This window comes from Seriola aureovittata, chromosome 14, assembly GCF_021018895.1.
Source record: "Seriola aureovittata isolate HTS-2021-v1 ecotype China chromosome 14, ASM2101889v1, whole genome shotgun sequence".
NCBI lineage: Eukaryota > Metazoa > Chordata > Actinopteri > Carangiformes > Carangidae > Seriola > Seriola aureovittata.
In genome coordinates, this window is record NC_079377.1 from 15,993,805 (window position 1) to 16,007,682 (window position 13,878).

The following is a 13,878-nucleotide window of genomic DNA, read 5'->3' on the forward strand; positions in this document are numbered from 1 at the left end:
GCCATGGCAAACTTAAAAACCCTTAACTTTGCACAATAACAAGGGAGCAAGGATGGGGGTGGGAACTCCCACACACTGCATCAGTAATTCACAAAGTGAAATATTTCATCCTGCAGAAGACCCCTCTTATTTTCAGGAATGTCATTTTTGAGTCATATGAAGGAGCTGGAGAGAGACATCCTTCTAGACATCAATTATTAACCAAAGCTTATATCACAACCTCATAGATCAAAACAGTAAGCTTGTAAGATACTAGAGGGCATCTCATATATTTAGCGCTGCCAGAGAAACACAAACCTAAGACAGAAAGGTTAGGCGTTTGAAATCTGACGCGAGCTCACGAGTCTTTGTAATTTCCCTGACAGGTACACGATATGGCAGAGGAACACTGTAGGGTATGTGAGTCTATCTTTGTACTTCTCCATCAGAGGCAGAGAATTTTGCACCACCACAGAATAGGGTTCCTGTGAAAATGAATATTTTATGATATTGCTACCAGGCTATGATTGGTAGCATAAGAGTAGATTTGCATTCCAAACTGCCTGTTGTGCAAAAAATTCATCATTACCAACCTCAGATAAGTCTTAATGTACCCAGCAGTCCAAAAACATGTGGTATGGTGATTTCTGTTGTCTCCCCTGAGGTTAGAAACCACAAGGCAGGTAAAAATATTTACCCTAGGTTAAAAGCCCACCATTCCCTGATTCATTAGAGCCATATTTAGCACTGGGAAGACTAGATTTCAGTGTTTGCTCTGATTCATTCTGCTGCTACCAGTGATGATAAAAATATTTTTTTTCTCCTTTTGGGTGCTTCTAATAATGATGATGTTCCCATAGCACAAATTCTTTGGATATTTCCAGCTGACAAGAAATAAATAAATAAATCTATTTTTAGATTTGTTTTCTCTAATGAACTGAGTGAACTTTAATCTCGTTTTTGGCAGCTTCTCGTTGGTAGTTAGGCATCTCAGAGTTAAGGTAGTGGTCTTGTCCTGTTCTGCACTGTTGCAAAACAAAGACATTAGAGGTGAAATGAATAATGTAGAGTCATTTCTGAGTAAGAAGTCTGGACACTTGCCTCAAGGGGGGCTGCGTCACTCTCTGGGCCCCTGTAACCTATATTTGTTTGAGTCTGTTTTAACAGCCCATCGGGGAGCAGAGCTTTCCGATGCAATGAGCTTGCAACGTTAAAGCAGATGATTCATCTTTGTCCTTGTGTTGCGATGCGTAAATGTGATACAGTATCCACACACCAACATACCTCTGAAGTTATTGGAAAAGTATTTTTAAATGTTTTTGGTTACAGTCACAGATACAGAAAATGCTTTGTAACAGAATCCAAGAGGTGCAATGCCTATGAATTTGTATCTTTTAGAAAGTCTAAAGCAAAAATAGCTTCGCTGCCTCTGCATTCCTAAGCCTACTCCATCCTGATCCAAAGAACCTGTCACTCTCCACCTTGTGACACAAACAAACTGGAACCACCTCAGGTACTCGATGCTGATTTGCATTTTGTATCAGGTTTCTTGGTCCGGCGCCAGCACAAGCATAAAAAGCTCTGCTCCCCAGATATGGAGGCCCTGATTGAAACTGTAGGCAGAGAGGAGGCTCTCTATGTGCTCACTATATAGAGAGCTCATTAGTTGGAGAGACCTGTGTGCATTGTTCCAAGTCTGCAGAGTCAGCGAGGGAGCCACTCATCATCCTGCACAATCCAGACTCTTGCACATCTGGTCTGGCAGCTTCAGGGTGACCTGCACGCACACACAAAGACATGCACAGGCACATGCAAATGTTGGCATAGAAGCAAATATAAACATTCACCAGTGCACAGAGTACCCTGCTACCTGAATGTACATAATCCCCTGGCTGATCATGCATGCATTGTGCAGTCAGAGCTCTGAGGATGTAGAGGATGTAGATGTGGAAATGTAAAAGATTGCACACATACTCTGCCCCCCCCCCCCCAAACACACACACACACACACACACACACACACACCTCCACATAAGCACTGTCTTGTCCTGTATTACCTGTGATTTACTGACCATTTTATACCCAGCTGAGGTGGCCACCTCCAGCACTGACCCTGGACTGCAGCTCAGGGACGCAGGTACAGCATTTGCCAACTCTTCCTCAAGAATCCCAAAGCACAGAAGGCAACTGTGCTGTCAATCTCCACTTATGAAGGTTTTAATTTAGTGGCTTGAAGGTCTAAAATGCTCCATTCATATAGGTCAGTCCCCTCACTGCTATTCCCAGTTCTCAATGATACGTCAAGCTGGTCTGCATTGCAGCATGCTGTACAAAAATCAAGCTGCAACTGTGCTCATATCAACAATGCTTTGGCATCAAGAATCTGCAGGAGATAGTCAGCAGCATAGAGCTGACTGTCATGAATGGCATTTGAATAAAAAGAAAATGAAATAAATCTATTCCACAGCAAGGGAGATGGCTTGCCTCTATTGAGAACATGTCAGTGTTCACTGTATTGACAGGCTTTTATCTGGCTACGTCATTTCCAAGACACACTGAGCTATGAGTGGAGGAAAAAGTTGACTGAGAAAAACTGAGGACAATAGCGTAGAAGGCCACATATTGACTCCCAGTATCAGTATAAAAGAAATATACTTTCTGGACCCACGGCTGCCATTTCAAAAGACAAATTAATCAATGGAGTTCATTGGAGGAGCTTTCACATAATGGCACTCACAGAGAGCTGTCATTTAAGATTAAAGCGCACCATTAGAAATCAATGCATTTGAGTCTTTTCACTTCCGATCTCACTGGCAAGATATGACAGTGGCTGCCTCACAGTGTAGCCCAGGAGGTGCGATGAGGTCACCTTCAAGATTCAGACATGATGTGAGTGGAAGAAGTAGTATTCCGCTGGCAAACACTAATATTACCCACTTTACTCCTAGCCCCATGATACCTTGTGTGTGAGTTATGGGTGCAACTTCAAGTTATGTAGCATGCCACTAATTCCCGGATTCTCAGATTTTATTATATATTTGGATTGATTTTGTATGGATTAAAATTTGCTCATATTTACTGTACGAACATGAGAGTATCATCAATATTCTCATCTCTCAACAGGAAAGCCTAATTCCCAAAATGTCAAACTTGCCCTCAATTAAAGCGTTCCTCCATCATTTATTTCCGAAAAACTCTAAGATAAGTCAAGACACCTGGAGTATACTACTAACTCTTGCAGATCCTAGCTCAGTGAAAGTATGTGCAACTTGAGCAGTGAAACCTCAAGCTGCACCTATAATAATCATAAGGTAACATGGATCTAGGAATAAGATCGATGGAGGTGCCATTATTGAAATAAAAACAAAAATCACAAGTATATTCTTCGTGAAGACACTTCATCAGAGAGGTTTGTTAGCTCTGTGAAATTACTTAATTGCATTTTTCATCCACACATTTCTCATCGTCTCTTGCCAGATAATAATAAATTGAGCCACAGCACTTCTAGGAATCAACAGCACCAATCTTTCATTTCTTTTCTTCGTCTCCCCATTGTAAACTTTCTTCCTGCTTTTGGCTAAGCTGTGCAGGTCTCCCACCAGCTTACAATAGGCAGGTGTAATTTGCGATTGGTCTACATTATCTGGCAGCAGACAGCAATTTCAGGATGGGTGTTTAAGCTGCTTGGACAGATGCGCCGTAAAGATTAGACCACCTTTGATCCAAACGTATCCAATCAATCATCACAGTACTTCACTTTATATAGTTTTTTGGATTATTATCAAGCTTAATATTATGTCTCTTAGACACAGACAGCAACTTCAGATGAGCTTTAACAACTGTAAATTGTATTCCCCGGCTGTCACAACACCTCTTCAGAAAACTGCTAATTGGGAAGACTCAGCCTATTCTCAGTAGCCAAGGAAGGAAAAAAAGAAAGATAAAAAAGAAAAGTGTGAGACTTCGATGTCCCAGGCTTGACTGTCATAGCACAAGTACCGCTGCTCCTCTGAGATTTGCCTCTGTGAACAGCTCACACAAAGGCTTGCAGACTCCTTAGTTGAGTTTTATCGGAGGTGTGAGAGAAGAGAGAGTTGTCAAGGCCATCAGAAATGTATTCACATACCTTATGTAGGTTTAAATTAATCTGTGTGAAGAGTCAAACTATGACGTCAATAGGCTCTATTTATGGAAGCATCAGTATTCGGTGTTGGGGTGATGACTACTTCATTTAACTCCTCATCATGACCTCATCATTATCCAGCTTCACTCCTTATACTTTGTTGTGAAAGACTGAAATAAGAAACATGCCACAAATGAGGTACAAGCATCTCACATGGGACACTATCAGAGTTCAGTGGCTGCTCAGAACATTTTTGATGTGACAGCATTGGAAATATTGCTGGCATCAAAGCTACAAATTTTGGGGCAAACTCTTCCTAATGATGAATTTCAGCATTATTATGTTTCCACAAATCTCACGGTACATGCATATGTGAACACTATGGAGACCCATATAACATAAAAGTAGATCTTTAACTCTAAAAAATAATGTCACAAAGATACATTGATTACCATTTGGCATTGCTTACCATTTGCTTCTTAAATCAAAGAACTTCTGAAATCCAGACAGGAATCTTCAGAGACCTGTTAGCTACAAGTTTTTGTGGAAGAAGGTTGCACTAACTGGAGTAGAGTCCGACTTTGAAGTAGCCATTTGCTCCTGCATTGAAAACACTAGTATTTATTCTGTTTGTGGTATATAATAACTTATCTTACATCTGATACAATAACAGACAAAATCTGAAAGAAAAGCCAGTCAGATAAGATTATTGGAGACTTGCCAAACTTTGTCACATGTTTTATGAATGGAAATGGAAGGGTCTAAAAGGGATACCCTCAGAATGCACCAAGAATTATTCCCATTTTTGGATATGGAGTGGATGTTTTCAAACTTTTAATGTGAAATGAAATGATTAAAGACAACATGTCTCAACTCTCCATTCTGAAAGGAGCTGAAACTTTTATGAGCACCATCCAGTTTTTTGAAGCCTGATGTAGGAGGCTGAGCCTTCTCTGTGGCACACTTTTCAGACTTTATGAATAAATAATGACGTTCACATGGGTGTGCTTAAGCAACAAAAAGAAACGCTGTCTGGGTTGTTCTACAATGATTTCAAATAAATCTTTTGTGATGAAAAAAAAGACACACAACGTCATTGTCACTTTGAAAGTATGTACATCGGTGAGTATATTACCCCCGATTTAAAGAACTCAAACAGAACTGGGGTTTCTTAATGTTCTGATCTCATTATTTTCTAAATTAGAGCCCTAATGATGGTTTAATTGCAATGTGATGCAGTCAAAATTGATTCATTTGTTTGTTAGGTTCCAGGTCCATAGTGATTTTGATAAAGTCTTTTAAAAATGGCTAAGCCATTAATTTTGCTCAGAAAGCTATTAGTCACAGCAGCTGTCACACTATAAGTCATGATGGACAATAACAGGGCTATCATGATGCTAATTCACAGCTGCTAAAACCAAATTACAAAGTCAAGGTGAGTTTCCATTTGTGCGTGAGTCCCGCATGGGTAGCAATAAGACAGTATCATCTATAATTATCTACATTATATTAATATGTAGTGATAAGTCTGTTTAATATCTATTTATTTAAAAAAAAGGCTTTATCAACAGGATGATACAGGAAAAGAAACATGCTAAAAATGTTTTGGTTTGGCTAAAAATGTGCTAAACATCAGCATGTTAGCATTGTCTTTGTGAGCATGTTCGTATGCTGACATTACCGTACAGTAGAGTACAGCCCCACAGAGCTGTTAATATATAGACACATATATTTCACCGCCAGTATACTCCATCAGAGCTGCTTGTCATACAGTTGGATAGCTTCATAAACTCCCTGCCTGACATGGCAGGGAGTCCAACCGTTTCTGTAACTTTCCCAAACCAACAATCCAACCTTGACACCCACTTCACACCACATTTGGCCAGCTGTACAGAGGTGAGAAAGGAAACAGAGTTTGGATTTCAATCTCTGTCTCTCTTTTTTCCCTCTTGACACAACTACTTCTGTCACTTTCCATGTTAACAACTGACTGCAACACTATCTATGCCTTCCAGGAGAGAGTGTCTGAAAATGTCTGCAGTTATTTCCATATTGAAACGATATTTCATCTTATGGCTGTCCATCATGACCGTTGGAACAGTTTTGATTTCTGAGGTGGTTGAACAGCACATTACATTTGCAAGGCCCTATCTCTGGTGTCAAAGTGCTCTGCTTTGTTCACCCATACCTCCTGACCACCAACATTTGACTTCTGTATTTCCTATTCACATAATCCATGTGGCTATTTCTTACAAAACATTTATGTACTATATGCTGACTGAGCATATAGCAAAACTTCACATAAGATAATTATCTCCTTGAGGAAACGATCATTATATGTGTGATACCAAAGTACATGTAAAAAGTACAGTTTTTCTTTTATCATATTTGAAGAGATTTTCTCCACCTTTAACCTACAGAGCTCTGCAGTGTTTGAGCACCACTGAGGATACTACAGCAGTGTGTCATTTTTTGATTGCCTCTGAGGAGCAAGGACGAGACCCACCTCATTAAAAACAAATGTATCAGAGGAAAAAAAAAAATCAATGGTTACAACAATGGAATATATTTAGTGTAGACCCTGCAGTGACATCAGGGACATCTCAGTCAGCAGCAATATGATGAACTCATTAAAATGATTGAGGTTTGTCTTCAAAGCGCTACAGTTCAAATCCCAGGACAGCAGGCTAACATGAATCAGAGCGAAGATACTGTAGTCATGACCTTAATTCTTTCATTTATCCGTGTTCTTCTTTAATAATGACAATGACAACGAAGAGCACCAGGTATGGCACCAAACCCTGGGCTATATTTCATGAACCAAAAGGGCTTTCATTTCCATCTATTACATTCATTATAGTGAGTTATGGATAAAGATCCCCTCAGGTTTATGAAGAATCTTTTTATACATTTTTCCAAATAGTACAAAACAAAGGAGAGTGCAGTAGCACACCATGTATAAAAGGTGAGATTAATGTAAGGTTTAATTCATTTCCACAGCACCTTTCTAGAGCAACCATTATGAGTCAGTGAAAGATGCACTATGCACAGAGCAGCACACAACGTCAATGAAAGCCCAGTCTGTGAAAGCAGGTTTTCATATGTCAAATAAAAACAATTCACACTGCTGAACAGCTCAATATAATGAAAAGATCACCAAAGGTCTTGAATTTTCTGTTCAACTTCATCAATAATTTTCTGAAGGATGTTTGCTTTGCAACCAGGCAGTAAACATATTAGATGACATAAATGTACCTATGACAACAAATATTGACAATGCAAAATACAAAGTGAGTGTAAATATAAAAGTACGACCTTTACTCACATCAGCATGGTAGCATGGTGATATACATATAATGTTTGCCATTTTCACTGTGTTAGTTGTGCATGTTAGCATACTAACATTGGATAATTATCACAAAACACAAAGCTGAGGCTTATGGGAATGTCATTAGTGGTGCAGGTATTTGGTAACAAAGAGAAATGCCAAATTCCACAGCAATCCATGCAATAGTTGTCAAGCTATTTCACTAAAAAAGTGTCAACCTCAATGGGGCACTAGAGGAAAAGTCAGAAGAACACCACAGTCAGTGGGAATAGTTGTCTGGTCCCCATGGATATCTGTACTAAATTGTGTGCCAATCCATCCAGTAGATGCTGAGATATTTTACAGGACAGGTGAAAAACTTTGACCTGTTGGTGTTGCAAGAGGAAAATTAAAGTCATTAGAACTGATCCTCTATGGGCCTTCAATATCTGTAGCAAATTTCAGAGAAATCGATTAATTAGTTGTCAAGACATTTCACTCTGAATCACAAACTTCAACCCCATGGTGGCACTAGTGTTACAGTCATGGGATCATCCTCTGGGAACCGTGAATAGCTGTACAAAATCTTACAGCAATCCGTCCAATAGCTATTCAGTTCAGTTTGAAACAAATTGGTGGACTAAACAACATCCAATGCAGTAACAATGCAGAGCAAGATATATAAATGAACAGCCCCAAATTTAATTTAGTGACAGGCAGTAGCAAGCACAAAAGTTTTATGCCTTGATTTCAAAGAACTGAGACTTGGAGCAGACATTGGTTTTTCTGGGGGTTTGTTTCAGAAATGTGGTTCATAGAAACAGAACACTGCCATGTTTAGTTTTGACTCTGGGGACAGGAAGCAAACTTGGTTCATAACATAGCAGCAAGTTAGAAATATATTTTAGCTGTAAACCATTCAGTGCTTTAAAATAAAACAATAGTGTCTTAAAATCAATTCTTTGACACACAGGAAGCCAGTGCAAAGAGCTCAGAACCGGAGAGATTTGCTGCACTGTCTTGTGAGCAGTCTCGCATTTTGAATTGGCTGCCTATGTCTGATGGACTTTTTAGAGGGACCTGTGGCCCTTGTGCAAGGACACAGTGTGCACTTTTACTAACTGTCCAGGGAACAGTTTGTAGTTTTCGTTGTCTGCACAAATGGTGTGCATTCAGGAATTAAATGTAGAATGAACAGCCATACATATTTGTTGAGATTGTCTGAACTGTCACAATACAGATAACAAATATCCATGGCAGTCATGCACACACAGCCTGACGGTGCCAGCAGAGCATACAGCTGTGACAGGATTTCATTATATGTTGAAATGCTGAAAAATGATAGCATATAAAAAACTTATTTTGCTGTTGAAATACAATATCTGAAATGCTGATGTATGTAAATGCACTGTTAATGTCCCAAAGGGCAGATGTTTGAGCAGTGACTGATAACGCATCCGACGAATCTATTCACAATATGTTTTAACTCACCCTTTTTGTTTGGTGAAAAATACCTCAGAATACATTTTGCCACAGTAATAATGTCCAGTTCTTTATCCTCATGATAAAGCCATTCTTTTACATCATGGACAATTCAGCTGCATCAACAATTTCTTTGTGAATAATGAAAACCTCCAGAATACTGATATTGAATGGTTTCACACTTGGTTTAACAATCCTCTCAACGTAAGAAAAAAATCATTAGGCCTATTCTTTCATTTCCTCTTGAGTGTGTGCAACACTGTGTTACCAGAGATGAATTGTGTCTGGGAATCTAAACTGTCAGCGGTGGCCAAAGTTAAGTGAAGTTTGAACTCAGGAGACTGTGTTTGCTGCATTCTGCATTGATGGTCTTATTCTCTATCCTAACAAGTACGTGACTCCCTCTCTGCTTTCATCTTTAAAGTTGCATAGGCAACTTTAAAACAGTTCACAAGTCAGACTGAATTTGATTACAGAGACCTGCTAGCACCTCCTCTACTCCTGCGGAGCTCTTGTTGGTCAGATCATAGGCACTCGGCAGGAGGGCCAACAGCAGCTTGTTTCAAAATGAACTCTAGGTAAAAAAAAAAGAAAAAAAGATGAAAAACACTATAATTCTCTCGAAATGACTCAACTATTCTTGTAGTATAGCAACGTGCTATCAGATCAGAGTCCAGTCTGAGTCCACAACAAAGGACTCAAGTAATCATGGTTTTTAGCTAAAGGCATATTTTTAACGATGGCAATATCAGTCTGATGGTCCACCACTTTGGTCCAGACTGAAATATCTCAACATCTACTGGATGGATTGTCTGAACCATTTGGTTCAGATATATATGGCTTATAGACCATGAATTCTAATGACTTTGGTGATCCCCTGAAATTTTTTCTGAAGCTGCTGGCAGGTCATAAATGTCACTTTTCCAGTAAAATATCTCAACATCTAGAACATGGATAGGCACAAAATGTATTTATGGTCCTCTGAGGTTTAACTCCTAATAGCTTTGGTGATCTCCTGACTTTTTGACTATATCACCACCACCACCATTTTTGGTTTTTAGGCACATATGTCATTTTGGATGAGATTGCTGTGAAATCTGGTACACACTACTAGCTACTTTGCTTTTATTGCTAAGTAGCAAATGTTAGCATGCTAACACACTAAACTAAGACAATGAACATGGCAAACTAAACGATGCTTAACATCAACATGTTAGCATTGTCATTTTTGAGCATGCTAGCATACAGTTGTTAGCATTTAGCACTGAATTACGGTTATATAAGCCATTTACGGTATAAATGTGCCCCTCTCACTAAATTCAGCCGAGAGCTGAATGGTTCTGCTGCAATAACATAATATCTTGTTGCACAATGAAAAGCCTCATGCATTCAAAGATATAATCACATCAAAGGCCACCCAGGGATCAGGTTCAGGTGCGAGTTGGACATGTGCTGCCGACGCACACGTGTAGCTGAATAGTCTGAACACGCTCCTCAAGGAGCTCGGAGAGAAAATAACCAGACGACAAATGCACTGAAGTTTCTTTAGTGATTGTCTCTTCAGGAACACCTAATCTAAGAGGGAGACGTGCTTATTTAAATCTTTGCAATTGAGAGGACATATATATTCTTAAATATATTTTCTATCGAGTGAAACCTCATTGAAAACAGTTTTGGATCTTTCCGATATGAATCCAAATGACCAGATGTGTTATGTGTATAACGCAGTGTGATATTTCAGATCGCAAATACAAAGCTCAGGAAGATCAAACAAATAATCAAGAGCTCTAGGGACAATAAAAAAGGTAAACCTGCTTTATGCATCCTAAAAAGAAATTCCTTCTCAACATTGTTTCATATTACAAAGTTCTTGTACTACTCTTATAGCTATTTTATATGGTGTATCAAAGTATTACAGCTCGCACAGGAGTGATCATCCATATCATCTCAGTCATTAAAAGTCAGTGAGAGTAACTTTTAATGGCGTGTTCCCTTGTTATTCTACTAGAAATAACTAGAAAATAATTAGGTTTTAAAAGCCAATGTTAGAAACCATCCACTGACCTAGAAAATACAGAAAGTTTTTCAGTGCGTGTTAAATATTTATCTCAAATCAGCTCTCTTAATACCTACACTAACGAGGTTATGTCTTTGCCTCTTAGTTATTATGTTCCACTAGATTTCTCAAAATGTACAAATGGATTTACATGATAATAGCTGGACAGGTAGGCCTTGAGCCAAAGAACAATTGATTACATTTTGGTAGTGCTCCAGATCTAGGATTTCCACCATTAGACAGTTACTGTTTTTAATCCATAACAATCCATAATGAAGAATTTAAGGCAGATAGAGGCTTGATTCCAAATCCAAAGGGTATGTTTGCAGGGTCAAGGATTCAATTTAACTATAAATGACGTGATAAGAATGATGTCTTTGGGTGTAATTGTTGGCGAGCAGGTTTTGGCGGAGCTTTGCAGTCTTAAAAGTCCCTCTCCAGATACCACAAAGTCTGACGTCTGTATGAGTCTGGGCTTTGGCCAGGTTTGCAGGACTGGACGACAAGAAAATTATGATCACAGTGGGGGTGGAGGGGGTGGGGGTACACTTTTAATGCTCTTCATTTTAATGAAGTTTGCTTTCCTTTCTTTACCCCAGCCTCCTGATTCTTTGCACAAGTAGTAATTGCCTTACAGGGATTCTTAGGCAGCGCAGCACTCAGTGAGACGCTGTCTTAGATATCCATCTATGCCTCTGTTCCTGGGGTAATTAAGGTTTGGAGTCACCTCGGGAGATATTGTGGCTCCTCAAACTAGCTGGCTTTGGCAATCTGCAGCGCAGTGTGGGGGGTAATATATGTATGAAACTGTTTGCGGGTCTCTGTGTGTGTGCACGCATTGTGAAGGTAAAGCTTCCTATTAAATGAGGGGAATGTGAGGGCGGCTCCTGATGTGAAGTGGGTGATGAAACGACGAGCTTTTTACAGAGTTCAATGACAGGCTAAGCCACAGTGCTACAGTTGGGAGAAGTGCCTCATGTCCTCCTGAGTGAACCTGTCTGAGTCCATTGGTATTGTTTGGGATGACACAGGCATAACTGTTTAAAGAAAGGGGCTATTTTTGTCTTTATTATGGTGCTGCAGATAGAAATTACACTATATATGCAGTAGCCATTAGGCTACTTTGGGTCATTTTTTAAGCGAATCCTCTACCACTCAAATATTAATGCTATAGTGCTGTCTGTTGTTAAGCAAATTACCTGGAACAAGCAGGTAATGAATACCATTATAGAGGTGAATAGCTTTTTCTCCAAATATTGAGAGGCTAAACATAAAACACACAACAAAAAATTAAAGGAGACGAAGGCTGAGAATTATGCTATCAGTTAGGATAATATCAATAAAAAAACTAAATATGTCTATAATCAAGGAAGCAGCACATCTCAGTTTGCTCCATCACAACCACAACAACAGTTAATTGCTTTGTGCCTGAGGCAGCCTCTTCAAGTACTTGGGAATATGGTCTGACAGCACCCTGTCCTTCTTCCAGCATAAAGTGAAACCCCAGTTGGGGCTTTTGCCTTTTACATCAGAGCCATTTTTCTTTCCCTCTGTGGTGAGCAGGGCAGGCACTGAGCTCTGGTTAAGATGTAGAGGGAGGCCAGGGGGGTGGGGGGGTGGGGTGGGGTCCAGCTAGTCAATGAGGGGAGTCTGATTAACATTTTCATCCTATCTGTGTGTTTCCGTCGAAGGAGCGGGCGGTGTAAATGACCAAAGCAAAAGGCTTGGCGAGTGCTTGAATGACAAGAGCACAACACAAGAACAAGGCACACTGCAAAGACTCTTGAATACAAAGAGCGTTGCCCTGTAGCCCCGAGGGAGAAGCTTTGATTTATTTACAAACTGTTGGGCTCTGTGATTAGTAACAGCAGCAGCAGAGTCAAACACTGGTGCTGCATGCTCGTGCTGTTGCCAAAATGAAAGCAGCTCAAGAAAGTACCAGAACTCTCATCTCCAAGCGTCTCTTCTTGACAAGAGGCAGCTCATTCGTCCCAGACTATCTCTGCCAGTGCCATCAGATGATCATCCTTCCAATGCTAGATTAAGGTGATGTCGTACACACATCAGCCTTTCAAATGTGTGTGTGATTGTTTACATGTTTTGAAGTGATGCTCAGGTTTGATGCCAGTGCTTCTGACAAGTCACAGTCACTAGGTACAAGCGTTCCTCTGTAAAATGTCTGCTGCAAAAATCTCTCGACATGTGTCGCTCCTTTGACTCCTCTTTGGTTTCATAGCCTCTTACAGCCTATTACATTACATTTGGTCGTCAGTGATGATACCTCATTGAAACACTAATATTCCCATTTCTTCTCAAGGGGGCAAAATCTCTCTCTATTTTTTTTCTTTTTTTTTTGCTCATTCTTTTCTGAGATTCAGAGCTAAGCATTAGACCTACATCTTAAACAGAAAATGAATCTGATCCAATCTTAATTGCTCCTTGAAAAGTTTGGCTCGTAAATGCTCATTTAATTTAATTCAAGCATTTCGAGATCATTCATGCAGCTTATATAACGGTCTGTGTCAGATGAAACTCAGTTATTTTTTGTTGTTTTTGTCATATCTGTTACATCAAGATACCTGTCGTGTTCGTTCATATGAGTGACATCTTGTTGTAGCCAATTTCTATGATCATGTCTCCACATTTCTCTGTGACCGGAAGAAGATCCTTCGTATACTGAAGCCATGTTTATGCTTAAATACTCATGAATCTGATTTATTTAAAGGTCACTATGGGGGGGGGGGTTCTATATGCTAGGAAAAAGAAGAAATATAGTCAAAGAGTTTGACGTTTATGGCCTCTAATGTGTATGATTTATTGTATATATTTGAACAACTTCATATGCTAATCTAATAGACTCATGTCACATTTGCATATACGCTATTGCTAGTGATGGTGTGCTATTTTTGTCATTTCCAGTCTTGCTTTTTC